This window comes from Pongo pygmaeus, chromosome 1, assembly GCF_028885625.2.
Source record: "Pongo pygmaeus isolate AG05252 chromosome 1, NHGRI_mPonPyg2-v2.0_pri, whole genome shotgun sequence".
In the NCBI taxonomy this organism is placed as follows: Eukaryota; Metazoa; Chordata; class Mammalia; order Primates; family Hominidae; genus Pongo; species Pongo pygmaeus.
In genome coordinates, this window is record NC_072373.2 from 42,632,183 (window position 1) to 42,659,453 (window position 27,271).

A 27,271-nucleotide genomic window follows, 5' to 3' on the forward strand; every position below is an offset into this window, starting at 1 on the left:
TATAACTTCAGACAAATGAATTAATCTCTCTGTGCCTCAGTTTCCTCATCCAGAGAAATGGGGGTGATAATTCCTCCCCTACTCTTACTAGCTCTGTGATCTTGGGAAAACCAGGTCAGTCTATCTTCCATTAGCCCCAGTTTTCTCATCTATAACGTGTGGCAAATGAGGAACAGACAGCATAACATACAGGAAACTCCTAGAAGAAGGAGGAAATGCCATACATGTTTTTGAATTGGCAGATGCAAGAAACATAAACAACTCACTGAAGAGAGTCTATGTTTTCCTCTATTCCACTAATACTCTTCTCATTCACAAATAGCATCTGTCCATCACTTTGTGATCTCCAGGGCATTTTTCACATATAGTATTACTTCACACTCAGAATTCCATGTCAACAGGAAAGATCTTCCATATCAATAGGGAAGATGTCCTCCTTTCTTCAGATGGGAAGGCTAAGGCTCAGTGATTGAAGGATCATGCAGCCAACTAGAGCTAGAACTCAGCCTACCTAGGCATCTTAACTCGGTCTGAGCCTCCTCCCTGCCTTCCCCCTGGGGCAACAGCTAGGGTTGCCCTCCATCCAGGGGCCCCAAGCCTCTGGAGAGAAATAATCCACTGATATCAAGTAACAGTGCTTGAGTGAGCAGCAGGAGCAGCAGTTTTGCCCCTCAAAACACTCAGGACCATTTCTTGGCAAAAGATTTAAGGTCGAGAACATTCTTTCCCTCTGAAGACACGGTGATCCTGCTAAAACTGAAACTTGCCCCAGTCACATCCTTCTTAAGATGGAGAGAAGCAGGGCCTCCACCCCCATGGCTTTGAGCTTTGAAAATTCACTTGGCAGGAACATCCTGTGAAACCTCCAACAGGCCTTGGAAGGCTGAGAAGCCTTCCCATCACACATTGTTTATTCCCTGCATTTCTTACCCATTCTTATCCTTCAGCAATGGCTTCTCACCTCCAGACAATGGAGAGTGTTATGTTTGTTTAATAACATTTTCTTTTCTCAGCCATTATAAAAGTAATCCTTGCTTTGGTATGGAAAAATTATAGAGAACACAAAAATAAAATAGGTAATGGAATAAAAAACTAGAAGGAAAGAAAAATGGTCATCCACAGTTATTCTATCCAGGAATAATCTTGGTGTCTTGGTGTCTTTTTTTTTTTTTTTTTTTTTTTTAGACAGAGTCTCGCTGTCACCAGGTTACAGTGCAGTGGCCTGATCTTGGCTCACTGCAATCTCCACCTCCCAGGTTCACACCGTTCTCCTGCCTCAGCATCCCGAGTAGCTGGGACTACAGGTGCACGCCACCACACCCAGCTAATTTTTTTTGTATTTTTAGTAGAGAACGGGTTTCACCATGTTTGCCAGGATGGTCTCAATCTCCTGGCCTCGTGATCCACCCACCTCAGCCTCCCAAAGTGCTGGGATTACAGGCGTGAGCCACTACACCCAGCCATCTTGGTGTCTTGTCTAACTTGGATCACCTAGAAAAAAAATGTTTAGGCCAGGTGTGGTGGCAGATGCCTCTCAGCACTTTGGGATGCCGAGGCTAGTGGATCACTTGAGGTCAGGGGTTTGAGACCAGCCTGGCCAACATAGAGAAACCCCATCTCTACTACAAATACAAAAATTAGCCAGGCATGGTGGCACATGCCTGTAGTCCCAGCTACTCAGGAGGCTGAGACAGGAAAAATTGGAATCTGGGAGGTGGAGGTTGCAGTGAGCTGAGATCACACCACTATACTCCAGCCCAGGCAACAGAGTGAGACTTCATTTCAAACAAAAAAAAAAAGAAAGAAAAAGAAAGGATCCATGCAGTGAAATATAACCCTAGACCCTAACCCCCACAAGGCTGCAACCACCTAAGCCCACCCTGGTCACTTACACGTTCATTCAACTGGGCCCCTACAACAAGCCAGGCCCTGCACTAGGTTTGGGGGACACCGAAGAGTTGGGGGACACAGAAGTGGACAGCATAGTCCCAGCCCGACAGGCCATTAAACAGTTGTCATGATCACTCTCACCAGTCAAGACCTGGGCTCTGTGCTAAGCATTTTCAATATATTAATTTATTTAATCCTTACAACCTTGTGAGAAGGTACTATCTTCAGCCACATAACACGGATTGATAAAACTGAAGTTAAAAGAGTTTAAACACTTGGACAAGGTTGTCGAGCTTGTAAGTGAGGAGCTGAGATCCAGACCCACGGAGACTGACTCCGGAATGGAATGAGGGTTATGAGGATCAGGAAAGGCCTCTCTAAGGAAGTGAGGTTTAACCTGAGACATGGAGGAGGAGCACAAGTAGAACATCACAACCCCATTCTTTCCTCCATATCACCCACCAGCCTCCAGCATTCTCCTCCAGGATTCTTGTGCCAACTTTGCCCATAGCTATGGCTCTTCGTGGGCCCTGCAGCTGCCATTCCCACTTGTCTTGCTTCTCAGCCCTTCTACTCAGGAGTGTTTCCCCGTCGCCCTTCTCCATTTCCCCCTTCATTGCAAGCCTCTTACCCAGGACCTTGCCCCGCTCATTCTCTCGAGGGCATCTTGGAAATTCCCCTTTCCCCCTTGCCCAGAATAATTTCAGGCTTAGCCCAGAACCCCCAGTTTTCCCAGCACCAAATATTAATCACAGTTCAGGCTAAAACTGCCGTGCTCAAGTTCCTCCAAATTCCAGGCAGGGTGGGGCACGGACATGATGAGAGAACTCTAGGACTTGTCAGCTTCTGGCTACCCCAGAAAGGCAGGGCAAGAACAAGGCCTGTGGGAACTTGAAGAACCTGGACACCTCCTCCAAATTAAGGTGCAGACCAAACCCTCTCCCAAAGTGTAAGGAGCTTTCATTTCAGTGGGCGGCTTTCCTTCCAGCATTCCCACAAAGGACATCCTGGGGGATGGGAGCTGTTGATCCCAGGGTGGTGGCATACCAGAGCACTCTGTCCCTGAACTCACTTCTCCCTTTCCTTAACCCTGCTGTGCCTGGGGAAGCTTAGAAGCACCTGGCAGGTGGTGATCCCTGCATCCACCTGCTGCAGTGAAAGCCAATAGGAGCAAAGCTGATGGTGCTAGAGCAGGGACTGAGCCTTTGCCAAGAGAAAAACACATGCAGACTCTGTTAGTCTTGAACACACTTTCTCTTCCAGAGGATTCCTCCCAGGGAACTCCCAGAGGAGGAGGAAGTGCCAAGGTCCTCCAAGGTCCCTGTTAAAGAAAAACCCTAATGGGAGAGCAAAAAGAACCTTTGGCAAAGACAGCTCTAAACCTGAAAGCCGCAGGCATCGTAACAATGATAATAGCAACAACGAATGCTTATATGGTGCTTACTATGTGTGAGACACTGTTCCAAATGATTTATGGACTTGAACTCATTTAATCTTGTGTCCAGTAGAACCTGCTTCACTGTGGCTCTTTACAGGTGCCAGATCCTGTTGCTAATCTGGTATTTCGATAGTATCATTTTAACTTCCAGAACCTGTCATCATCATATCACTCATTGACTCAACAGATTGAGCACCCACTATATCTTACACACTATGCTATGATCTGGGAATGCAAAATGACAACAATTTCATCCCCTGAAGAGCTGAGAATCTCATGGGAAAGACAGGCAAACAAAGAGGATAATCCATTACAGTGGGATAAGTGCTTTGAAAAGGGGAAATAAAGCGTGCTGTGGAACACAGTAGAGAGACTGTAATGCAAACCAAGTTGTGTGGGGCCAGGGGATATCAGGGAAGGCTTCTAGGTAGAAGTGACACCTTGGCTGAGTCTTTGAGGATACATGGAAAAGGACAGGCACACTGGATGGAGCCCTAGAGATGGTCAATGATGGCACATTGTGGAAAACACATGTTGGTCAATATGGGCAGAGTTTGAAAGCGGGGTGGGGAGGGGGCGGCAGGAAGCCATGAGAAAAGCTGACAAGACTCTCAGAGTTGTGCTAGAGGAACCTCACTGTGCCAGTCCACAGCTGTTCTTTAAGCTCAGCCAATGCCACAATAAAGTAGAGGCCCACTGTTCTCACCCAGCCATGTCCACATTTCAAATTCATCAGCAAATAAATGACTGCTATTATTTGAAGCCGCTGTTGTGGGATGGTTTGTTTTTCAGCAACAAATTATCAAACAACCACTTTAGAGGTGAGGGCAGCAAGGAGGGCTAAGTGGCAATGGCAAGCATCAACACTGGTGCCAATATCTTGATCCTTCTGGCCCTTATGTTTGGTTAGAAGCAAACATTGTTTGGCTAACATCTGGAAGTCAGTTATAACCAGCATGTGATTCTAGATGGTGCTAGTAGGTCTTTAGGCTCCAAATATAGAACATAGCCCTCAGAATCTGGAGATAAGAATAGAAATGGGTTGGTATGCTGGTATCGCGAAGGTTACAGACTGGTAAACTGATGTCAACCTCAAGCGAGAGGGTTTCTAATAGCCGACCACAGGCCTTCATCCTTTCCCTTGTCTTAGCAATGATTTTTATCAATCACTCAGATGAAGTTTAGGGGGGCCATATTTATCAAAGTCACTAAATACATGAAGCTTGGAAGGCGAGTGAGCATATGGAATGACAGGATGAGGATCCTAAAATATTTTGACAATCTGGAGCAATAAGCTTAATCCAACAAGATAAAATTTAGGAGGGATAAATATAAGACTCCATGGTTGAATATGAAAAGAATCCTTCACAAGTATAAAAAGAAAGGGGTATGGCCCAGTCACAGGAGATATGAGACCCACGTAAGAATTTAGGCTTTGGGGTTAGATAGACATAGGTTTACATGTTAGATATACCAGTTAGTAACTGTGACCCTTGGAAAATTATTCAAGCTTCTCTTAGTCTTTCTTTGCAAGAATTAGAGATAATTCATATAAAGGAACTGGCAGTTTCTGGCAAAAGTAAGTGCTCAATAACTGGCCAGTGAAAGATCTAAGTTGCTTGTAATAGTGCTGAGTCTCTACATAGCCAAGGAAAAAGCTATCCAAAAGAACTTTCTCTAATGGTAGAAATGTTCTATAATCTGAACTCTCCAATATGTTGGCCTCTAGCCACAAATGGCTATTGAGTTCTTGGAATGTACCTATTGCAAGTAAAGACTGAGTTTTCCTTTTTTTTTTTTTTTTTTTTTCGAGACGGAGTCTTGCTCTGTCGCCCAGGGTAGAGTTAGTGTCACATCTTGGCTCACTGCAACCTCCGCCTCCCAGGTTCAAGTGATTCTCCTGCCTCAGCCTCCCGAGTAGCTAGAACTACAGGTGCACACCACCACACCTGGCTAATTTTTGTATTTTTAGTAGAGATGGGGTTCCACCATATTGGCCAGGCTGATCTGGAACTCCTGACCTCGTGATCTGCCCGCCTCAGCCTCCCAAAGTGCTGGGATTATAGGGGTGAGCAACTGCACCCAGCCCAGTTTTACATTTTAATTGTAATTAATTTAAATTTGGATAGCCACTTGTGGCTAGTAGGTTATTTTATTGAACAGTGTGGGTTAAGATGATGTTAAGAAATGCTAAACTCTGAGACAGCAGGATTGCTTGAGCCCAGGAGTTTGAGGCCAGCCCAAGCAACACAGCAAGACCCATCCCTTAAAAGAAAAAAAAAAGCTGGGTGCGGTGGCTCATGCCTGTAATCCCAGCACTTTGGGAGGCCAAGGCAGGCAGATCACGAGGTCAGGAGTTCGAGACCAGCCTGGCCAACACAGTGAAACCCCATCTCTACTAAAAATATAAAAATTAGCTGGGTGCTGTGGAGGGGGCCTGTAATCCCAGATACTCAGGAGGCTGAGGCAGGAGAATCGTTTGAACCTGGGAGGCAGAGGTTGCAGTGAGCCAAGCTCATGCCACTGCACTCCAGCCTGGGCGACAGAACTAGACTCTGCCTCAAAAAAAAAAAAAAAAAAAGAGAAAGAAAAAGAAAGAAAGAAATACCAAACTCTAAACCTAAGTAAGATCTGGAGCAGAGAAACAATTTTCACTTTTCTTTATAAACTTCTAAATGGGCTGACTTTTTATTGTAACGAAAGTGTACAATTTGATAAGCTCTGGCATATCCAGACATCCATAAAACCATCACCTCAATTAAACTGTGAACATACTCAGTAGCCCCAGCAGTTTCTCCTGCTCCATTTTAATCCTTCTCTCCTGCCCTCTCACCCACATCCCCACACCAACCCTGCTCGGGCAAGCACTAATCTGCTTTCTGAAAGTATAGACTAATTTGGGTTTTCTAGTATATTATGTAAATAGAATCATACAGTATGTAGTCTTTTTTGTCTGGTTTCAACTGAACATAATTATCTTGAGATTTGTCCATGGTGTTGCATGTATGACCAGTTGATTTCTTTCTAATGCTTAGTAGTAGCCATTATATGGCTATGCCGCAATTTGTTTGCCCATTCTCCTTCTGATGGACATTTGAGCTATTTCCAGTTTATTGGCCCAGAATATGGTCTGTCTTGGTAAAGATTCTGTTTGCACTCAAAAAGGATGAACATTCTAATATTGTTAGGTAGAGTGTTCTATATATGTTAATTAGGTCAACTTGGTTGACAGTGTTATTTAAGTCTACTATATCCTTGCTAATTCTGCCTACTTATTCTATGGATTATTGAGAAATGGCTATTGAAATCTTCTACCATAACCGGCTGGGCGTGGTGGCTCACCCCTGCAATCCCAGCACTTTTGGAGGCTGAGGCGGGCAGATCATTTGAGGTCAGGAGTTTGAGACCAGCCTGGCCAACATGGTGAAACCCCATCTCTACTAAAAATACTAATATTAGCTGGTAGTGGTGGCACACGCCTGTAATCCCAGCTACTCAGGAGTCTGAGGCAGGAGAATCACTTGAACCCAGAAAGCAGAGGTTTCAGTGAGCCAAGATTGCACCACTGCACTCCAGCCTGGGCAAAAGAGAAAGACTTTGTCTCAAAAAAAAAAAAAAAAAATCTTCTACCATAATTGTAAATTTTTGTATATCTCCTTGTAATTCTGTGAAGTTTTATCTACTTCAAAGCTCTGTTATTAGATGCATAAACACTTAAGACTGTTATGTCTTCCTGATAAATTTACCTCTTTATCATTATGAAATGACCTTCTTTATACCTGGTAATATGCCTCTCTGAAATATGTGTGATATAGATATAGATAAGATTTATACCTCTAGATAAATAGGTAGACATATATAGATAGCCAGCTTTCTTTTGACCATTATTAGTGTTACTGCACAAAAGTGGCTTGCTGCTGGATGTGCTAGAAGCCAATATTATGACATTGAGTTTTTGAGAAAAGAAAAGCTTTATATTGCAAGTTGACTCACAAGAAAATAAGAGTGTCAAGCTCAAATCTGTCTCCCTGTGCTGGCTTCAAGACAATATTTTTATTAGGAAAAGTTCAGGGGGTGGATTCTGAGATCAGTAGGTGATTGGCGGAAGGAAAGAGGAGGTCTGGAAAGTCCTTAGGCATGCGCAGTTATCTCTTCATGCTAGCTCACAGGTCATATGTGCAAATCAGGGGGAGTTAGTATGAAACATACGGTGGAAATTTAGGCTGTGATGTCAGCAAGCTCATTCTGTGCAAACTCCAGTAGGCCATCTTGGTTGCAACTGATTTCAGCCAGTTTTTTTTTTCTTCATATCAGAAGCCAAGGGAGTTTCAGCATTTCAGCAAGTTGCTTCTTATCTGATATCCTGCCAGCTCAAGAATTTCTGTTAGTTACTGGTTTCTTACTCTTTGGTGCACAGTTTCAGTTTCAGCTTTTCAGCAAGTTATTTCTTTTCTTATCTGCTATCCTATAAGCCCAAGAATTTAGTCATTGGTTTCTTTAACTCACTGAGGGACAGTTCATTAGCATAGTATATCTTTCTCCATTTTCTGCATTCTTTCACTGTTAACCTATTTGTGTTTTTAAAGTATGTCTCTCATATAGTTTGTCCTCATGTATTTTTTTTAAAAATTCAATCTGATTATGTCTCCTTTTTAATGGTCATATTTAGGCCATTTGTATTTAATGTGATTATTGATATGGCTAGGTTTGGGGCTATCCTCTTGCTATTTGTTTTCTATTTGTACCATCTTTTTTTAAATACCTTTGCCCCCTTTTTCTGCCTTCTTTTGATTTCATTATTTTCATTATTCCATTTTATCTCCTTTGTTGACTTATTATATATAACTTTGTTTTATTATATTAGTGGCAGTGGCTGCTTTAGGGTTTCATATACACCATACGCTTTTAACTCACCACAGTCTGCCTTCAAATCATACTATATATTTCATGTAAGGTATAAGAGCCTTATGACAGTGTTCTTCCATTTCTTCACTCCCAGCTTTTATGCTATTATTTTCATACATTTTATCTATACCTATTTTATAAATTCCAAAGTACATTATTTTTTTAAAAAATTATCTTTTAAAGATATTTTTTAAATCTTATACATTTACCCATGTAGTACCATTTCCAGTGCCCTTTATTTCTTTGTGTATATTCAGAATTCCATCTGATATCATTTTCTTCCTGCCTAAAGGACATTAACATTTCTTGTAGTGCAGGTCTGCTGGCAATGCATTTTTTCAACTTTTATATGCCTGAAAAGTCTTTATTTCATCTTTATTTTTCAGAGATAATTTCACTGGGTATAGAATTTTAGGCCGGCAGGTTTTTTTGTTTTGTTTCGTTTTGTTTTGTTTTCAGTACAGTAGGTCCTCACTTAATGTCATCAGTAGGTTCTTGGAAACTGCAACTGTAAACGAAACAACGTACAATAAAAGCATTTTTTTCTCATCAATATTGTAATGAAAAAATGTCGAAGGAAACAATGTTATTCGAGGGCCTGCTGTACATCATTTTGCTAAAAGTTGCCGTTTTCAAGAACCTATCTACCATGTTAAGTGAGGACTTACTGTACTTTAAAGATACTGCTTCGCTGTCTTCTTATTTGCATTACTTCCAATGAGAAATTTGCTATCATTTTTATCTTTCTTCGTCTCCCCATGGATGTCTCTTTTATGTAGTTGCTTTTAAGATATGTCTGGTTATGACTTGTTTGGTGTCATTTTCTTACCAAGACTATGTTTCATATAGGATCATGCTACTCCTATTTTGCTGATGTTAATCTCTAAAATCATGGTGGATAACCAGGTAGGATTGACCTAACTAACAGAGTCATAAATAATAGTAAAAAAGGAATATTTTTAACTCAGGATTTTAAAAGAACTTGTGTGACTAAATCCACCCAATCCAAAGAGAACTACATACACTTTATTTAGCAGTTAACTTGGCCTGTTAAGAATTCTCAAGAGTAAAATTTTGGCTGCCTGTTCTAATATTTCCTCTGTGGCCATCTTAAAACATGGTACCAAAATTCTTTGACATTTTTCCCACTGAGACATGACATCTATATCTCCTGCCCTCGAATCTGGGTTCTGTGACCACTTAACTGATAGAATGCAGCAGAACAAAGTTTTTTTGGTCCACACATTAAGACTCTGTCAGTTTCTCATTTTCTCTCTCTGGCTGTTTGTTCTTGGAACCCAGCCATAAATGATCCCAAACATCCTGGAGATAGACTCACATGGGAAGGAGGTTCACAGCCCACTGCTCTGGCAGAGCTCCCAGAGAGCCAGCCTCAGCCATATGAATGAGATATCTTGAAAGTGGATCTGGCAGTCCTCATTGAGCTGTTTCAGCTAAAATTATATGGAACAGAAATGATCTATTTGTACTGAGCCCTGCCCAGATTGCATATTTGTGAGCAAAATAAATGATTGTTGTTGTTTTAGGTCTCTAAGGTTTCAGATGATTAGTGACACAGAACTGTCTCAAGTAAGTAACTTCTGCTGTGATCCAGGGTGTTTTCCTCTTTTCCAACTTCTAATCTTCTATTTGACCCAAGGGGTTCCATTCTCTTTTTCTTCTACATTGACACAGTCCTGTCCTAGTAGGACTCATACTGCTATTCATAGAAAGTAGTTGTGCTTCCACTCTGCATATGTTCAAAGTGAATTGTGTGTGTGTGTGTGTGTGACAGAGTCTCACTCTGTTGCCCAGGCTGGAGTGGCACGGTCTTGACTCACTACAACCTCTGCCTCCCAGGTTCAAGTGATTCTCATGCCTCAGCCCCTGGAGTAGCTGGGATTACAGGGGGCTGTCACTATGCCTGGTTAATTTTTTGTGTGTTTTTAGTAGAGACAGGGTTTCGCCATATTGGCTAGGCTGATCTCGAATGACTGGCCTCATATGATCTGCCCACCTTAGCCTCCCAAAGTGCTGGGATTACAGGTGTGAGCCACCGCAGCAGGCCCAAAGCATTCTGATTCCCTCCATTATCCTCTGCAGAATGCTGTTTATCTGTTCTATGTGTTAACCATTTTCTCTTGCTGCTCTTCTAACCTACATACTTGGGTTTGGCATATTCTCTGTGTAAGCAATGTTCCATTAATATTTACTGGCTGCAATCTCTGCTCATAATTGCCGTTCAAACTTACACTTAGTATAGGAGTCTTTATTGAAAACTTCCAATTGTGCATTGCTTGAATCAGTTAGAGTTCAATCAGGTGATGGAAACCACAACAGTTATTTAAATATATGTAAATAGGTACAAAGATACTAACTAGATAACTATATCAGCCAGGGATCTTCAGAAAAACAGAGCCAGCACCTCTTACTATATACTAATAGATTTATTTCAAGAAATTAACTGATACAACCATGGGGGCTAGCAAGCCTGAAACCTGTAGGGCAGATTGGCAGGCTGGAAACTCTCAGGCAAGAGCTAATTTGCAGTCTTGAGAATTTCTTTTCTTTTTTTTTTTTTTTTTTTTTTTACGGTGTTGGCATTTTATTTTATTTTATTTTATTTTATTTTTTATTATTATACTTTCAGTTTTAGGGTACTTGTGCACAATGTGCAGGTTAGTTACATATGTATACATGTGCCATGCTGGTGTGCTGCACCCATTAACTCGCCATTTAGCATTAGGTATATCTCCTAATGCTATCCCTCCCCACTCCCCCCGTCCCACATCAGTCCCCAGAGTGTGATGTTCCCCTTCCTGTGTCCGTGTGTTCTCATTGTTCAATTCCCATCTATGACTGAGAACATGTGGTGTTTGGTTTTTTGTCCTTGCGATAGTTTACTGAGAATGATGATTTCCAATTTCATCCATGTCCCTACAAAGGACATGAACTCATCATTTTTGATGGCTGCATAGTAGTATTCCATGGTGTATATGTGCCACATTTTCTTAATCCAGTCTATCATTGTTGGACATTTGGGTTGGTTCCAAGTCTTTGCTATTGTGAATAGTGCCGCAATAAACATACATGTGCATGTGTCTTTATAGCTTCTTCCTCCAGGAAACCTCAGTTTTTGCTCTTCAGGTCATTCAACTGATTGAATGAGGCCCACCCACACTATTGAGGGCCATCTCCTTTACTTAAAGTCAATTTAGTGTAGCTCTGCAACATACCTTCACAACAATACCTGATTAGTGCTTAATTAAATAACTAGGTACTACAGCCAAGCCAAACTGATATACAAAACTAACAACCACAGTAACTAAAAAAAGTTAAAAGAGAACTCTAAAATATCATAAAGGTTGCAACTGCTGAGAGCCAAGAGGCAAAGAGAAAAGGTTAAAATTATTAAAAATTAGAAACTTAGTAGAGAAGCCCCAAGGAACTGAAACTCAGATCTGTAAGAGGCATTGCTTGGCCAGTGCTTGTTGTCTTAGTTCACAGGGAGGGATCCAGGGGATTAGGATCCAAATCTCTGCAGAAGGGACACTGGCTGGCTATTGCTGGTGTCCCCAAGGGACACATGATGAAGCTGATTCTGCAAGTTAGAAAAACTGAAAACTAGATTTAGCTGCAGCTACAAGGGAAAAAAAAGTGATGATGAAGGAGCTTCTCTGGGGTAACACTCACAGGAACCACAAGCAGACAGGAAACAAACCCTCAGGAAGCATATAGAAAGGAGAAAACCCCTTTTTCTGCCTCCAGCTTTGAAGTCTCCAGCTAGTGCCCCTATTGGCAAAGCCAACTGGCAATGCAGAAATGTGGTTTTTAGGGTCCGGGCTCTAGGATCACAAAGCAGACTATAGAAGGGTGGGTTTAGAACTGAAAGGCAATAACTGATACAGTCCACCCCTTTGGCTATTTAGCATCCATTACACTGCACCACAAAAATTTGAACTTTGATACAACCACAAAACAATTCATTCCCTCCCAACAAAATGCAACTATTCAGCATATAAAACAGGCGAGCATCACCTTCTTCCCAAATTCAGGATTATAAAGTCTCAAGTCATTGTATCCATCTCTGAGAAATGTTAATTACTTCTCAAATTCAGTCACAGTCCCATCTGAATATGATTTCTAAAAACCAAATTGTAAAGTTAACTTCCAACAAAACCTGTATAAAATGATATGAATAAGAAGAAAGAATAAAATAATTAATATATACAAATACACACAGTAAGCAACTAACTAGTCATGAGGCCATAATTATATTTACAACTTCCTTCTTCCACTGCCTATTTTATGTTTCCTTTGCCTTCATCCAGCACCTCACACGGTTGGGGTTTTTTATGTGGTGGGGTAATCCATCTGGCCTGAAGGGTCTGAATCATCAGTGGTTATGCCTTTAGCCAGGGGCTGGGGAAGTTGTCATCTTCCGTTAACTTTTACTATTGGACATGAAAATCCTAAAAGGCACCCCAGAAAATCCCCCTGATTTCCAGATATAGTCCTCTTTGGGCCCATGGAGTGGCAGCAATCCAATTTCACTTTGGTAATCAGTCGCCCCAGTCATGGAGTAACCTTCTTCTTAGCCTGTTGGTTTGGCATCATGAGGATCCCCAAATGGCCAAATGGTAGTCTCATCTTCCAAACCGATGGGACATTGATGTATTTCCTGGTAGAGACATTTGTTCCTTAGGAACCAAGACTCCAAACCAACAGAGTTCAAAGGCACAAGGATGAAAAGCAAAAATTCTGTGAGTAGGCTATGAGATGTGAGAGTGTGAAGAGCTAGTCCCCCTTCCACCCCTGATTCCCAGACCTGTGTAGTCTGGCTATGGGAAATATGGAACCATATAGTTGGTTCTGTGATTCAAAGTATAATCTACATCCTGTGATGTAGAACCCCATCTTTTCAGACTGTAATCTCCCAACTGGTACCATAACTGAATCTTCAGTAGACCATCAAATCTTTCTATTAAGCCATCTGCTTCTGGGGATTAGCATATGTGGTTGTACCAGTTAATTCCATGGGCATAAACCCATTGCTGTAGTTCTTTTGAAATTACTTTCTTGATCAGAAGAAATGTTGTATGCAGTACACCATATTTTGTAGTCACAGCTACCAGAAGATTTTTGGACAGGAAAGCAAATCTGTACTCAGAATTCATATCTCCTGCACTAAGGAAACATTTTTCCTTCCCTCCATGATGGAAGGGTTGCACTGTAATCAATCTGCCCCTGGGGGCTGGCTGGGCCTTTTAGGGAGTTGTACCATAACAGAGGCTTAGCTTAGTTGGCAAGCTAGGCATTCAGCAGTGTTGGTATTCAAAAAAGCCTTGACTAGGGTAAGTGCATGTTGTTGAATCCATGCATAGTCCTCATCCCTGACATTATGGCCACTTTATGCTCAGGGCCATTGAGCAAGCACAGGAATAGCTGGAGAAAGATATTAACTGAAATCCACAGGATGCGTCATTTGTCCACCTTCAATCAAGAGATTCTAAGTCTGGAACTGGCCTAGGTCTGGAAATAGAATGAAAGGCTGCTCAAGTTTTTGGTCACCAAACTTTTTTTTTTTTTCTTGAGACAGAGTCTTGCTCTGTCACCCAGGCTGGAGTGCTGTGGCGAGATCTCGGCTCACTACAAGCTCCGCCTCCCAGGTTCTTGCCATTCTCCTGCCTCAGCCTCCTGAGTAGCTGGGACTACAGGTGCCTGCCACCACACCCGGCTAATTTTTTTGTATTTTTAGTAGAGGTGGGGGTCACTAAACTTTTTATATAGCTCAGATGACATTTTAGTAAGCTGGCCATCTTTTTCATTCCTAGATGCACCATGATCAATTCGCCTCACTAAAAATCTCTAGGTTTCAAAACAGTTTGATTATCACTATGCCCTTTCTGTTTTTTTATGGTATTTGTCTTAGTCTATTTTGCATTTCTATAGAGGAATACCTGAGGCTGGATACTTTATAAAGAAAAGGGGTTTATTTTGGCTCGCAGTTCTGCAGACTGTGCAAGAAGCAGTGCACTGGCATCTGCTTCTGGTGAGGGCTCCAGGAAGCATCCAATCATGGTGGAAAGCAAAGGGGGCATGTTACATGGTGAGATAGGAAGCAAGAGAGATGCCATGCTCTTTTAAACAACTAGCTCTCATGTGAACAAATAGAGTGAGAACTCACTCATTACTCTGAGGAGGGCACCAAGCCATTCATGAAGGATCTGTCCCCCTGACCCAAACACTTCCCAGTAGGCCCCACCTCCATCTCCAGCATTGGGGATCCCATTTCAGCATGAGATTTGGAGGGGACAGACATCCAAACTATGTCAGTATTTGCAGTCCCCATGTCTCTAATGGTTAAATTATAGCATTTGGCCTCTGCTATATGGGCATCTCATCATTTCTATTAAAATCAGAGATTCAACTCAATGGAGGTGTCTTTCACCATCATACCTGGCTTATAGAAGACAGCCACCGCAGAGTTTTTCAGAGATGCAAGTGCTACCTTCGTCAATGTGTTTCTTAACGTCTTTATGAAGGGATTGTCCTCTAGGCATTCTGGGGGATGGATTTGAGGTGGGTAGATGTAGAGATTTCATGTGATAAAGTCACTCCATCATTCCTTCCTCCTTAAGTATTGGATGCCTTCCTCTACATTGTGTCAGGGAAGTTCTGGCATTCCAGCCTTATTGAACATATGCCACCATTGAGTCCAAGGTTTAGTCAGCCAACCAAGAAATTTTAGAGCCACTTCCAGTTGCAAGAGCTAGCACACTAAACCCAGAATGTCTCATAAATACACCCAATAAATTCAATCCAATCCAGTGCTATATTCTATCCTCCTTGGTCTAACACCCTTAGAATCTATTCTCACACATGTTTCCCAAGATTCTGCCAGTATTTATTAGTAAAGTCTTGCACTTCTTTTAGTCTATAAACTATTCTGAGTCGGACTTTGTCCATGCCCTCCAACCCCCAAAGAAGGGTGAGATCCGACCCTAATGGTGAGACGAGTGGCAATAAAGAGAGGTTGGGATGGGTCTTGAGAAGAAGGAGAATTCATTCCCTTGAAGGAAACTGCCCCAAGTGAAGTTGTTATAAGGTTTTTCACAAACGTGGATGGGATGGTTGATTCCACACCTGGTGGTGATTGCTGAGCTGCAACATGCAATCTACTGATGAATCTGGGGAAGTTCCTGTCAGACTCATTATAAATGAAGGACAGTATCTTGCAAGTCATTTAATAGAAATTTGTCCTTATCATTATCCTGGGCCCAACCCCACCTCCCAGCTATTATATTTCTTGTTTGAGACAGGTCTCATCTAATGCACCCAGGCTGCTACGGTGCCATCTAGTGCCAATTGCACAACCCGCCTTATACTTTACATGCTACTTACAGTAGATCAAGAGGGCAGATTCACCTTTTCTGGTGATTTTCCTGAAACTAGATAGATGCCCAGAGATTGGTATGGTACTTTTTCAGTCTACTGTGGTGCAGTATAAAATCATCTTTTAAAGTCCCTACCAGAGCTGTGGGCTGGGCAGAGAAATATTCTACCCAGTTGGCCAACAGTCTTCCCTTGAGGCTGAGCTAAAGTGAAGACCTGCAGGAAAAGCCAGTGGAGGTTAGGCCCACACACAGCATCTTCTGAAGTTCATGCCCACCCACCCCACACCAAGTACAACTAACAGTACAGACTACAAAGCCTATCACATGTGGAGATCTCACATAGGGATGTGGAAATCATGCATGATTATCCCTTCCTTTCAGATGAGAGCAGTCTTAAGATAATGAACCAGCTTGGGTTTACACAGATAGCAAATAGCAGAGACAGGTATTCCAGCCCAGGTCTGCTGCCTACGAATGCTGTATCTACCACTCTTCACAGCTCCTAGGTGAAGCAGTGGGGGCAACGCCCATGGGGGCTGCTTTGAGGGACATCATGATCAACATACACAAAGACTGTTTGCCATGAACAGAGAGCAGCTTTGCTCTCTCCCCCTAAACAAGACCTGCTTTTGAGTTCATGGGGAGTAATACAAGTTTGTTTCCAGAACCTTCTGCCTTCCTTCTCTGTCATACAGAATCCTCAAGCACCCTCTTCACTCATGATGCCCCACCCAGGCTGTCCTTTCCTGGCCAGCATCTCTAGCCCCTGCAGCCTCTTCACTACATCTGTCTCTCACCTTCTTTGTTGCACCACAAGGGGTCCTTATTGTCCACAGACCAAATGGGCTGGGAGCCTTTTCTTAGGACTCCTGCTAAGACTTGTGTCAACTGCAGGCACACATACATAGCAACAAGCCCCTCCAAGGTGGGTGCTTTGTCCTCATGGCAACACTTTCTACACTACCCTCTGTGAGTTTAACCTACCGTGAGTTTTCTTGTACCTGGAAGTCTTAGGGGCTCCTCACCCTCCCACCTCACTCCATTTACTCTGTCTCAGTGCCAGATCTCTGCTCACCTAGTTTTTTCCTACCTCACCCCACCATGCATGCACATGCACGCACACACACACACACACACACACACAATTCCCTTCATACCTCTCCCTAATTTTCTGAATTCTATTCTTCCTTCAAGGCCGCAGTCACTCTACATGCACAGTTAATTCTACTCTCAGAGCTTCACATCACATCAGTCAATATCTTTTGTTTGGTATGGTTTGTTTTTTGTTGTTGTTTGTTTTTGTTTAGATGGAGTCTCGCTCTGTTTCTCAGGCTGGAGTGCAGTAGTGCAATCTTGGCTCACCACAACCTCCGCCTTCAGAGTTCAAGTGATTTTCATGCCTCAGCCACCAGAGTAGCTGGAATTACAGGCATGTGTCACCACACCCGGCTGATTTTTGTATTTTTAGTAGAGACAGGGTTTCGCCATGTTGGCCAGCTGGTCTCGAACTCCTGGCCTCAAGTGATCTGCCTGCTTCAGCCTCCCAAAGTGCTGGGATTACAGGCATGAGCCACCACACCCAGCCTATATCAATTTTTATGGCACTGAATTAGGAACCAAAAGCACTATATAATGAATGTGCTTATTTACTCTTTTAAACATGCTTTCTGCTCCATTTTTTAACATCATAGTTCATCTCTTTAATAGAAAAAAAATGTTTACCATCATCTTAGAAATTATAGCTAAATCAATTCCCATAACTTCTTTCTATATATTTGCTTCTATATATAGTTACCCCATTTCAATGTTTCTTCTTGCCTTCCTCCTACAAATATAAATTGCACACCATTTCTGTGTCATACACAGTGCTTAAGACCTGGGAATTCAGTGGCAAATAAAATAAACATGGTCCCTGCTTTTGTGGGGTTCATACTCTAAAAGAAGACAAATGTAACACAAGTAAACACATAAATATATAGCCTCAATTTGTGATTAGTGGTCTGAGATAAGGGTGCCAAAAAAAAATAAAAGGAAATATTTTCAGATTGTGAGACCAGAGAACATCTGAAGAAGTGATATCAGTAGGCTGAGATGTAATGAGAAAGAAGGAGCCAGCAAAAGAAAGGGTTGAGGGAAGAGAGTTCCAGGTCGAGGGAACAGCATGAGTGAAGGCCCTGAGAGAAGAAGGAGCTTAGCATGTGCACAGCAAGAACTGATCAGTGGCTATGTGACTATAGCATGGTGAGTAGAGGATAGTGTGGCTGGGCTGGGAATAACTGCAGAGGTGGAATCAGGCAAGGTCTTGAAGGTCATAGTAAGGAACTTGAGTTGACTCTACATGCCATAGGATATGGTTTGGCTGTATCTCCACCCAAATCTCATCTTGAATTGTAGTTCCCATAATCCCCACACTTCATGGGAGAAACCTCGTGGGAGGTAATTGAATTATGGGAGCAGTTACCCCCATGCTGCTGTTCTCGTAATGGTGAGTTCTCATGAGATCTGCTGGTTTTATAAGGGGCTTTTCCCTCTTTGCTTAGCACTTCTTCCTGCCGCCATATGAAGAAGGACAAGTTTGCTTCTACTTCTGCCATGATTGTAAGTTTCCTGAGGCCTCCCCAGCCCTGCAGGACTGTGAGTCAATTAAACCTCTTTCCTTTATAAATTACCCAGTCTTGGGCATGTTTTTATAGCAGTGGGAGAATGAACTAATACCCATAAGAAGCTGTAAAATTATTTTGAGCAAGGAAGTGACATGATCTGGTTTACTAGACCATTGGAAGGGTTGAGAGTGGAAGAGACAGGGAAGTTAATAGGCTGTGACAATGGTCTAGATAAAATATGATATTGACTTGGACTAACACGATACCAGATTGATAGTGGAAAGGGGACCAAATTGTGGTATATTTCACAGGTAGAATGATAGGACTGGGTGATAATTTGTACCAACTCTAATTTATCCTTATTGTGATATATTTTTTACTAGTTTGCTCAGGGAGAGTTCCGGGAATTGTATTTTCTGAGTGCATACATTATGAGTGACAATTTACCTAGGCATAGAATTCTCAGGTCACACAACTTCTTTCCTTCGCAGATTAAAAACTTTATTTCATTGTCTTCTCACATTTAGAGTTATGGAATATAAATCTGAAGAATGCTTGACTTGTTTTCTCCCTGCCTACTTATTTATTGAGTTTTTGTAGTATTTTAGATGTAAAAGTTCTACCTGAATAGATTTGAGAGTAGTAGGTCTTTTCTATCTGCCCAATGTGATGTTATTTAGCCTATCTAGCATTCATCCCCCTTTCTTCTGGAAGTAGCAACCCCATTTTCCTCTGGGAAATGATCTCTCCCTTATTTGCAGTCCATATGACTCTAGGTAAAGCTGACCCATCCTCTCATCCCAGGAGTGGGTGTGTGCTGCCAGTGAAATTAAGGTAACAACCCTTCTCAATTGCATAGATTGATTCAAGGGTGAGTACATGACCCAAGCCAAGCCAATCAAAATCAAAGAGGATTAACCCAAGGTTAATGGCACATGTATTAGAACTCTCTTTTCCACTGGGTTTGGTAAACTGGGAGAATGTAAGTCTGGAGATACTGAATGTTGCCCTACAGGAACAACCCTCCCAAGAATGATGGCAACCCAGAGAAAAGCAAGAGCATCAGGGATGGATTCCTAGTGAACCCTTGGACTTCATTAAGTCAGCCAGCAAAATTCCTTTTTTGTTTAAGCTGGTTTGAACTGAGCCTGACACAACCCAGACTCCTGATGAATACAGTGAGTGCATTCAGTTTTTAAAATAAGATTTTACTTAAAGCCATTATATTTTCTACATACGGCTTCTGCTCCAAAAGAATCTGTTCATTATCTTTAGGAATTCTTGTTATGTGTAGGTTAGCTCTTTGATATCTATATTTCACGTTTACTCTATTCTTTCATTTTCATTTCTTTATCTTTTGCTTTTGTGTTCTAGGAAATTTATCTTCAGTTTGCCTTTTACTCATTAATTCAGTTTTCTGCAGTGTCCATTTGTAAGCTATGGCTTCCATTTTGGAGTTTAATTCAATAACTGTGTTTTCCAGCCTGATAAAATATTTCTTCAATTTGGATTGTTTCCTTTTTATAATGGCTTGCTCTAGTCACACAGATGTAAATTGTTTTAGCATCTAGCATATGGCATTCTTTGATAAACAGAAAAAAGTGAATGATGTTATTATTCATTTTTCAGGTCAATGATTTTCCTGATTCTATCACTTAACTCCCCTTAGCCTCCTTTGTCTTTATAGCCTCTACCACCTGCTGTATATCTGTATCAAGACCTAGAACAATGGCTTCACAAATTGGCACTAAAATCTATTTATTGGACATGTAAACGGATCAGTACAGATGTGTTTTCACTCTTAATTTGCTCAAAGTCCCATTGAGAAGGTAAAACTAGCACAAAAAGGTAAATAACCATCCCAGGCAGCTAACTGAGAGCTATCAGAAACACATACATGATTAATAGCTAAATAAATTGTGCCGATACAGGTGTGTACTCTAGAATCAGAGCCAGGTATGCAGAAAGCAGGAGATCATTTAGTGCTTGAATGATCAGAACAGTGTCCACAGAGGATCCAAGGATTGAAAGGAACTTCGAAGAAGGGTATGATTTAGAAAGGAAGGAGTCTGGTGGATTCTTCTAAAGAGCATTTCTCTGGGATTCAGATAATTTCACCCTTGCAGTTAGCACCCATTCTATCCTTGAAAGATACAGCTGCTCTTCCTATAAGGTAAGAGAATTTCAGGCTCGAACAGATAATTTTAGATTGAAAAATTCAAGCCCATTTTCTATTCCTCCACCCCCACACAAAGGTGCGGAAAGCAGTTGAGGAAACAGGCTGAGGTGAGTTTCCTTGGAGCCTTGCTCTCTTGCATCTCTGTTTGATCCCTGGGTCATTCTCTCAGGCGTCTCTGGTCAGAAACAATTTTAAACCCCAAATCTCATCCTCACTGGGTTTGCATTGTGCCTAGAAAGATGCTGACACCAATAAAAGCTTGTTGTTTAAAGACACAGCCTATGACTCACACAATGCACACTTTATGTACACTAATTGCTTCCATCTCTAGTAACTTTCAGCTTCTCATTACCTAAATTATTTCAGTGCACTCAACCTGGGGGTTATCGTCATATAGGGAATCAAATGAGGTGCCAGAAACAGATAAAAATCAAGAAAACAACAATTTGAAAAGGTTATCATCGGCATCAGGGAATGTCTGTGTTGGAAAGGATCTCCAGGTTCATTAGCCCCCGCTCCCAGCACAGGAACCCTCTTTGTCATGACTCGGACAGATGTTATCCAATTCTGCTTTATGATTTTCAAGACCTGGGTGCCACATTCTGCAGTTGTCATCTGCAAACTTGATAGGCAGGTGAATGTGGCAAGCAACCCATATTTAAATATACCTGAAGCCCTCCTGGAATTTACACAGCTACATCTTTCCCTGTACTGCCCTACAAGAAGCGTGAGAGAAGAAGCTCTTCTGAGCCTCTTGCCATGTTATAGAGAGCAAGAAAGAGAAGGGAAGAGACAGGGCAAAGAGAGAAAGGATGACTTGATATTGCAGTGTTCAAGCTGGAATAATTTTCCCTCCCACCTTGCTGGAGTGCTTTCCAAGTGCTATTTCCTGGAGCAATGCAAGATTAGTTGTTCCAGAATTCCCAGGGGGCTTTGCAGAGTCCCAGACCCCGTCCCTGAGAGTTGAATTTGGTACATCTGGGATGAGGCCTGGGCATCTCTATTTGTTAAAGCTTCGGATTATTTTGAAGTGCAGTCAGTTTGAAAGTCACTTTATTAGAGGGCTCTGGACTAGGTCACCCCATTCCTGGTGGTTGAAAAACCTCATGCAAGCAGATCACTCCTATGTCCTCCAGCAGTTTTCTGTAAGCATATTTTTGTGTTGCTGAAGGCAGCCCCATCAGCCCCTGGGGGAATAATCCTTTCCTGTTCTCTCCAGCCATGCTCTATAGGATCACCTGATGCCTGTGTCTGGGCCTCTTTACTGCAGCAGAGTACAAGCATCCAGCTTGTACTCTTTGTTGTGGGCTGGCCAAGATGCTGACAGGAACAAAAATGACTTGTTTTTGAGAGTAAAGATACAAGCTTTGACTCAGATGACGCACACATGTTCATGGAGGGAGACTCTCACATCCGACCTACCTTCTTCCGTCCACAGAGAGTCACGTTGCTACTCTAACCACATCACTAATTCCGAAAGATGGGGACTCCTACACAGGGCCTCCAGGTCAATGCCTCTGATTAGGTCAGGGAACTGGAAGGCATCCAACCCCAACTTCCTGGCACCCCAAGTTCTCTCAGCAGCAACAGCGAAAGCCCATGGATGTAACTGCATTACAGAAGGCAAGGCCCTCAATGTGTAGACTCTCTGGGGTGCTATTTTAAAAGGCAGACTCTCAAGCCCCACAAAAAGATGTTTTGAAGATTGGAGTGAGGCCAGAAAATCCACCTTTTGAGCAAGCAGGACTAGGGAATTCTGAGTAAGGCTAGTATTTGAACTTTACCCATTTGGGACTGAACCTCAAAGGAAAAAAGGGATCTGGAAAAGGAAATGACATCCCCTCCGCCCTTCCAGGGCTACTGCTGCTTCTGTTCTTGAGATATTGGCCAGGCCCCTTATTTCTTTGACATTCCCCTTGCTTTCCTGTCCCCTCGTCTTCCTTAACAGGCCTTCTTATCTGCCAGAAGATTGGTCTTTCTTTAAGGCTAGCAGTTAGCCTTGATTGGGGATCCAGTTCTATACATGTGGGCATACAGGACAGAGCAAGAAGACAGGACAAGTGAGCAGAACTATACAAGGAAGGGAAGGACAGTGTTAGAAGAGAAGCCCAGGCTTGGAACTTGCCCATGGCAAAAAAAAAAAATTGAAAATTTGTACCCTCATTATGTCACCAGGAATTGAAATTAAGTATGACTCATGACTTACCCGTGAAGCTCTTTCCCAATTAGTCTGGGTTGTGTCATCAAAAGACCTGAATTTAAGTCATGACTCCATCACTTATTGGCTTCGTGATCTTGGGAAAATTATTGAACTCTCTGACATTTAGTTTCCTTATCTGTAAAACAGAGGTAATCGCTTGATAAAGGTGCTGTTCGTTTTGATGAGGTAATATATAAAAATGCTTAGCCCAGGTTTTGGCACATGGAAGGCAGAAAAAAAAACACCCAGATATTATGAATAATATAATTCTGTCATGTACGCCTTTCCACACATTTCCTCTTACAACCTACTGACTTACTCTAGGCACCAGGCAACCTGAATTACTAAGTGCTCTCTAGGGCCCCAATAAGCCATGGGTTTTAAAGTCTAATGGAATGGTCTAATCCCATCTCCATCACCAACTCATAAGCTGTGTGACCTTCCTTCCTGGGCCTCTGTTCCATTCTCTATGGATCAGTGCCAATACATCAAGTTTCTGCAAAGGCCTGGTGCATTCACTGATGCACATAAGGAGCCCAGGACCATGCTTGGAGCCCCCTGTGCTGCAGCCTCCCCTTCCCCTCCTTCCCTGCAAGCTCCCATGTTTGTCCATGCCTTTCTATGGCGGTGCCTTTGTTCAAACTGTTTCTTCCACCCAAATGTCCCTTCCCTTTTTCTGCTCATTGGAGTTCTTCCCAAAGCTGCCTTCATCCTACCTCAACCCCAACAGTCAAGATACCCAGATAATCACCCTTCATTGACATATAGAGTATGTATTGAGAGTCTGTGATGTGTCAGGCACTGTTGCTCATGACCAGGGATATAGAGATGATTAAGGTCTAATCCCCAAGAAATTCAGTCTACTTAACATAAGAACATAAGAACAATATGAACATAAGAACAAATAACTGTCGTCCAAGGAAGTGGGGGTAATAATAGAAGTGACTCAAAAGTGCTGGGACAGCACAGAAGAGGGAGCTCTTGGGTCTGACTCAGGTGGGACGGAGAAGTCTTTATAGAGACACAGACATTTGACTGGAAGGATAAGTGAGTTTGAGAGGGAGAGAAGAGGGAGTAGTTTGTCTAAGACCGACCCAGAGCCGTAGAGGTCTGAGATAGGCAGGTGGGCCAACAGTGCTGGAGGCTGACCAGGCATGGGGAGGGCACAGAGACAGAGCTGGAAAGAGAAGAGGACCAGGTGCCAATGGCCTTGAGTCTGGCCAGGGAAAAGTCCAGGAAGTTGCCTCCATTCCACCCCCGCCTAGGCACATGAGGACAGTGGAGAGCAGATCTGTCAACTCCAAGGAACATTCCAGAGCAGGAGCAGTCCATGGTAATCCCTCATCTCTAGTCCCCCTTATATCATTGGCTAGAAGGCCATGGGCTACAGGCTTGTAATTCAAAGGACACAGAGGTCTGGAGGCAGACTTCTGTTGCTTTTTTTTTTCCCAACTACAAATAGACAACTTTCTTTGATTTCTTAAATTCAATTGCAAAATTTAGAAAATCCCACTCCACCAAAGAGAGAGTGAAAGTTAGAAGATCCAGTGCTTTCTGAGGAAGGTTGCAATTTGGGAGTGACAAATTTCACCAGAATCTCAGCATCCAGCCATCTCACTCCATGAGCCAGAGGTCAACGACCTCAGGCAGGAGTAATGTCTCATCCTAAGGCCTTCTGGAATATGTTTCTGGCCAGAGGTGGTTGGTCTCCAGGCTGTGCCTGGTCCTCATGCCCAGCCAACATCATTGCCTTCCAGACCCCAAGGCAACTGGTAGTGGCTACTTACACACTGCCTCCAGGACTTAGCACACACGGCCAGGAGGGGCCGGGGCCAATCTCCCCATTCTTTTCCCCATATTTTTTGTGTTCCAGGTATACTAAATGTCTCACCTTCCTCCAGACATAGCAGCTCTTTCACAATGCCTAAAATCTTTTTCCAGATAAATGACTTCATCTGGAAGGGCTTGATCACCATCATTCCTGTCTCCTTTCCCCATCCCAGTTCCCTAAACACACGCACACTCACATACTCGACTCCCACTCTCCCTGGCAAACTCCTATTCACCCTTCAAGTTCAGTCATGTGTCACTATTCTTAGCAAAACCTCCCTTGACCACACCCTCCTCCTCCAGGTGGTAAATCACTCTCTCTTTGGGGTCTTGCAGCACTTCTTCCCCAACCCTTAACTAATAATACTGTCATGTTGCACAGCAACATATCTGACCATTCATCTGTGACCTTCCCCCCACCCCACCACTGCCCTGCCCCAGGGAGACAACTCCTCCAGGGCAATGCTGGAGACTTAACACATTTCTATCCTCGGTACCCAGCTGAAAGCCTAGTTTAGAGGAAACGCTGTTGACTGATTGATGGTCTTCACTGCTACACTGGAAGCTCAATGGGGTATGGACTTTGTCTTGTTCAGTGTTGTGTCCTCAGCAGTCTGGTATGTAGAAGGCACTCAATAAAAATTGGTTTAATTAATTGCATTTAATCAAGCCAGGACAATTCAGTGAAATGAAACACTTGGCCAAGTTGCTTAAGTTCCTGAAAATTGATTTATCTGAAGATTATCGATGACTTTGGATAATTATTAAATATATCTTTCTTTGTGCAAGTTGTGAAATATATGGAGATAAACAAACTTGCTTATAGATAAGTGGGAGAGGGGAGGAGATGTTTATAAAAATAATAGTACACAAGATAGAAAGCAATACATGCCAAGAAGAGAAAGTGCTGTGGGTATTCAGGAGAGAGGTCACTTCCTCCATAGAATTGATCAGGGTGTCTTCACAGAGGACACGTCATTTAACTTGGGACACCATTGATGATGTTTTCCACCCTGACCTTGGTCCACAGGCAGCCATGTGACCCTGGTCTCCTGGCTATAGCTGATTGGAAAGTGGACAACTGACCTAAGCTGAGCTGTTAGTCTCTGTCTCCCAGTAATTTGGTCTTGGGACTTTAGAGCACTAGTCAGTCTTGGCTGGTCCCTTGAATTAAAGACTGGTAGCCTCTAGAGCTGTGCAGTTGCAGTCCTCTGCAAACTGCTCAGAGATGCAGAGAAAGCTGCCAAGAAAAGCAGAAAGGAGTGACCACGTGGCCTCAGAGAGCGAGAAGCTGAGTCCTGGCTTTCTGATGACTTCTGCTCCTGGTTCCAGTCACTCTGTGTCATGCAGCAGCTTCCATTCCATGGATATTCTGAGACACCCCAGACTCCTTACAGTAAATTCCCCCTTTTTGCTGCAGCTAGCTGGACTATACCATTGCAGCTAGCAACCTTGGTGAAGACTCTTGTTGTGTGAAGAAATGGTCCATGACCAGTATGGGAGCTGGTGGGGAAGGGGTATGCAGATATGGTTTATTTGTCTGCCTTTCCACCCTACACTCCCTCACTCACCCTCAGCATCTCCAGTATGGTGACCCCTCCATCTCCCCTAAACCTGGCCAGCAGTCTGGCAACAAGGAACTTTATGACAGACAAAGGCAGTCCTGTCAGTTCATAGGTGTCTGGAAACCCAGTCTTCCAGAGTCTTGAAATAAACTGGATATCTCTGGTCCCAGAGAATGGCTCCACATCCAGGAACCCTATAGCAGAAGTTACTCACCCCATGGAACAGAGCCCCAAAGCACTGGCACACACACATGGATATGTGTGTGCACACGTGTGAGTGTTAAGGAACGTGCAGATCTGTGTGGAAATGCTCCCTCAGTGCACATTCTTGGAATCCTGTCAGTGTGTGCAAGCACTGCTCTATGGAGAAAATCATAGAGAGTCATCATTACAAAAAGGTGCACTCAGCTCCCTCCTTCTGGTGGCTTTGAGGTCGGCAAAAGTGCACACACGGCAACCTCTTTACAAAAATTCAACCCAGCTACTCTGAACCGAATCACACCCTCAATCAAGGTCTGTACTGTGTGGGAGAGCTCCAGGAGGACAGTGGTGTTTCTCAGGGCATTGTGGGACTCTGACATTTGGTAAATTGGGTCGGGGAAGAGGGTGGCCAGATTTTATGGGGCCCAGAGGCATATATAATGGAAGGGAGAACTGTCTTTTAAGAAAAAAAAATGTGTATATAATTACTTTGGCTGTGGAAAGGACTAATGAAAGTAAGAGACCCTGAAGCTTTTATTAGCGTCACAGGAAATTGACTTGGGGGTGGGAAGGTGGGCGCTTAAAATTAAATCCCACTTTCCTTTGCTCTGTCCTTGTCATTTCTATACAAATTGAAGCCCCCAAGGACTGCAGTTCCACAACAGCACCACTTCCCTTGCAGAGGGGATGCCTGGGCTGTAGTGTGGGCTTGCACACGCCCCCTGCAGGCTAGCGAGGTCAAGACTGGATGGAACAACAGGCCAGGTGAAGAATGTGAACTAGGCAGCTTGGAGAGAGAGAAATGTGCCACTCTTCTGACCTGGCAATTCCCAAACTTCATCTTGATCCTTTTATTTCTACATCTCACAGATCATCCCCCCTCTCTGGATCCCCAAGTCACACAATCCCCTCCTTTGGTGGGGGTCGGGGGGTGGGGCGGGTGGAGGCAGGAGGGAGATGTACATTACTCTGTAGTACTGCCTCCAGGTCTGGGAGGCAATGTAGCTAACAATGGGAGCTTGGAACCAGGCTGCCTGGGTGTGGAGCCCAGCTCTGCCACTTA

The 27,271-nt window shown here is 43.1% G+C and overlaps 1 long non-coding RNA gene across 1 annotated transcript in view; it reads right to left on the bottom strand.

Moving 5' to 3' along the window:
* LOC134740368 (uncharacterized) overlaps positions 1-27,271 on the bottom strand; it is a 55,573-nt gene that overhangs the window by 4,248 nt on the left and 24,054 nt on the right. The window contains exon 2 of the long non-coding RNA XR_010127789.1: positions 22,619-22,748. This is a non-coding gene — a long non-coding RNA (uncharacterized LOC134740368). The remainder of the gene's footprint in view (positions 1-22,618; positions 22,749-27,271) is intronic.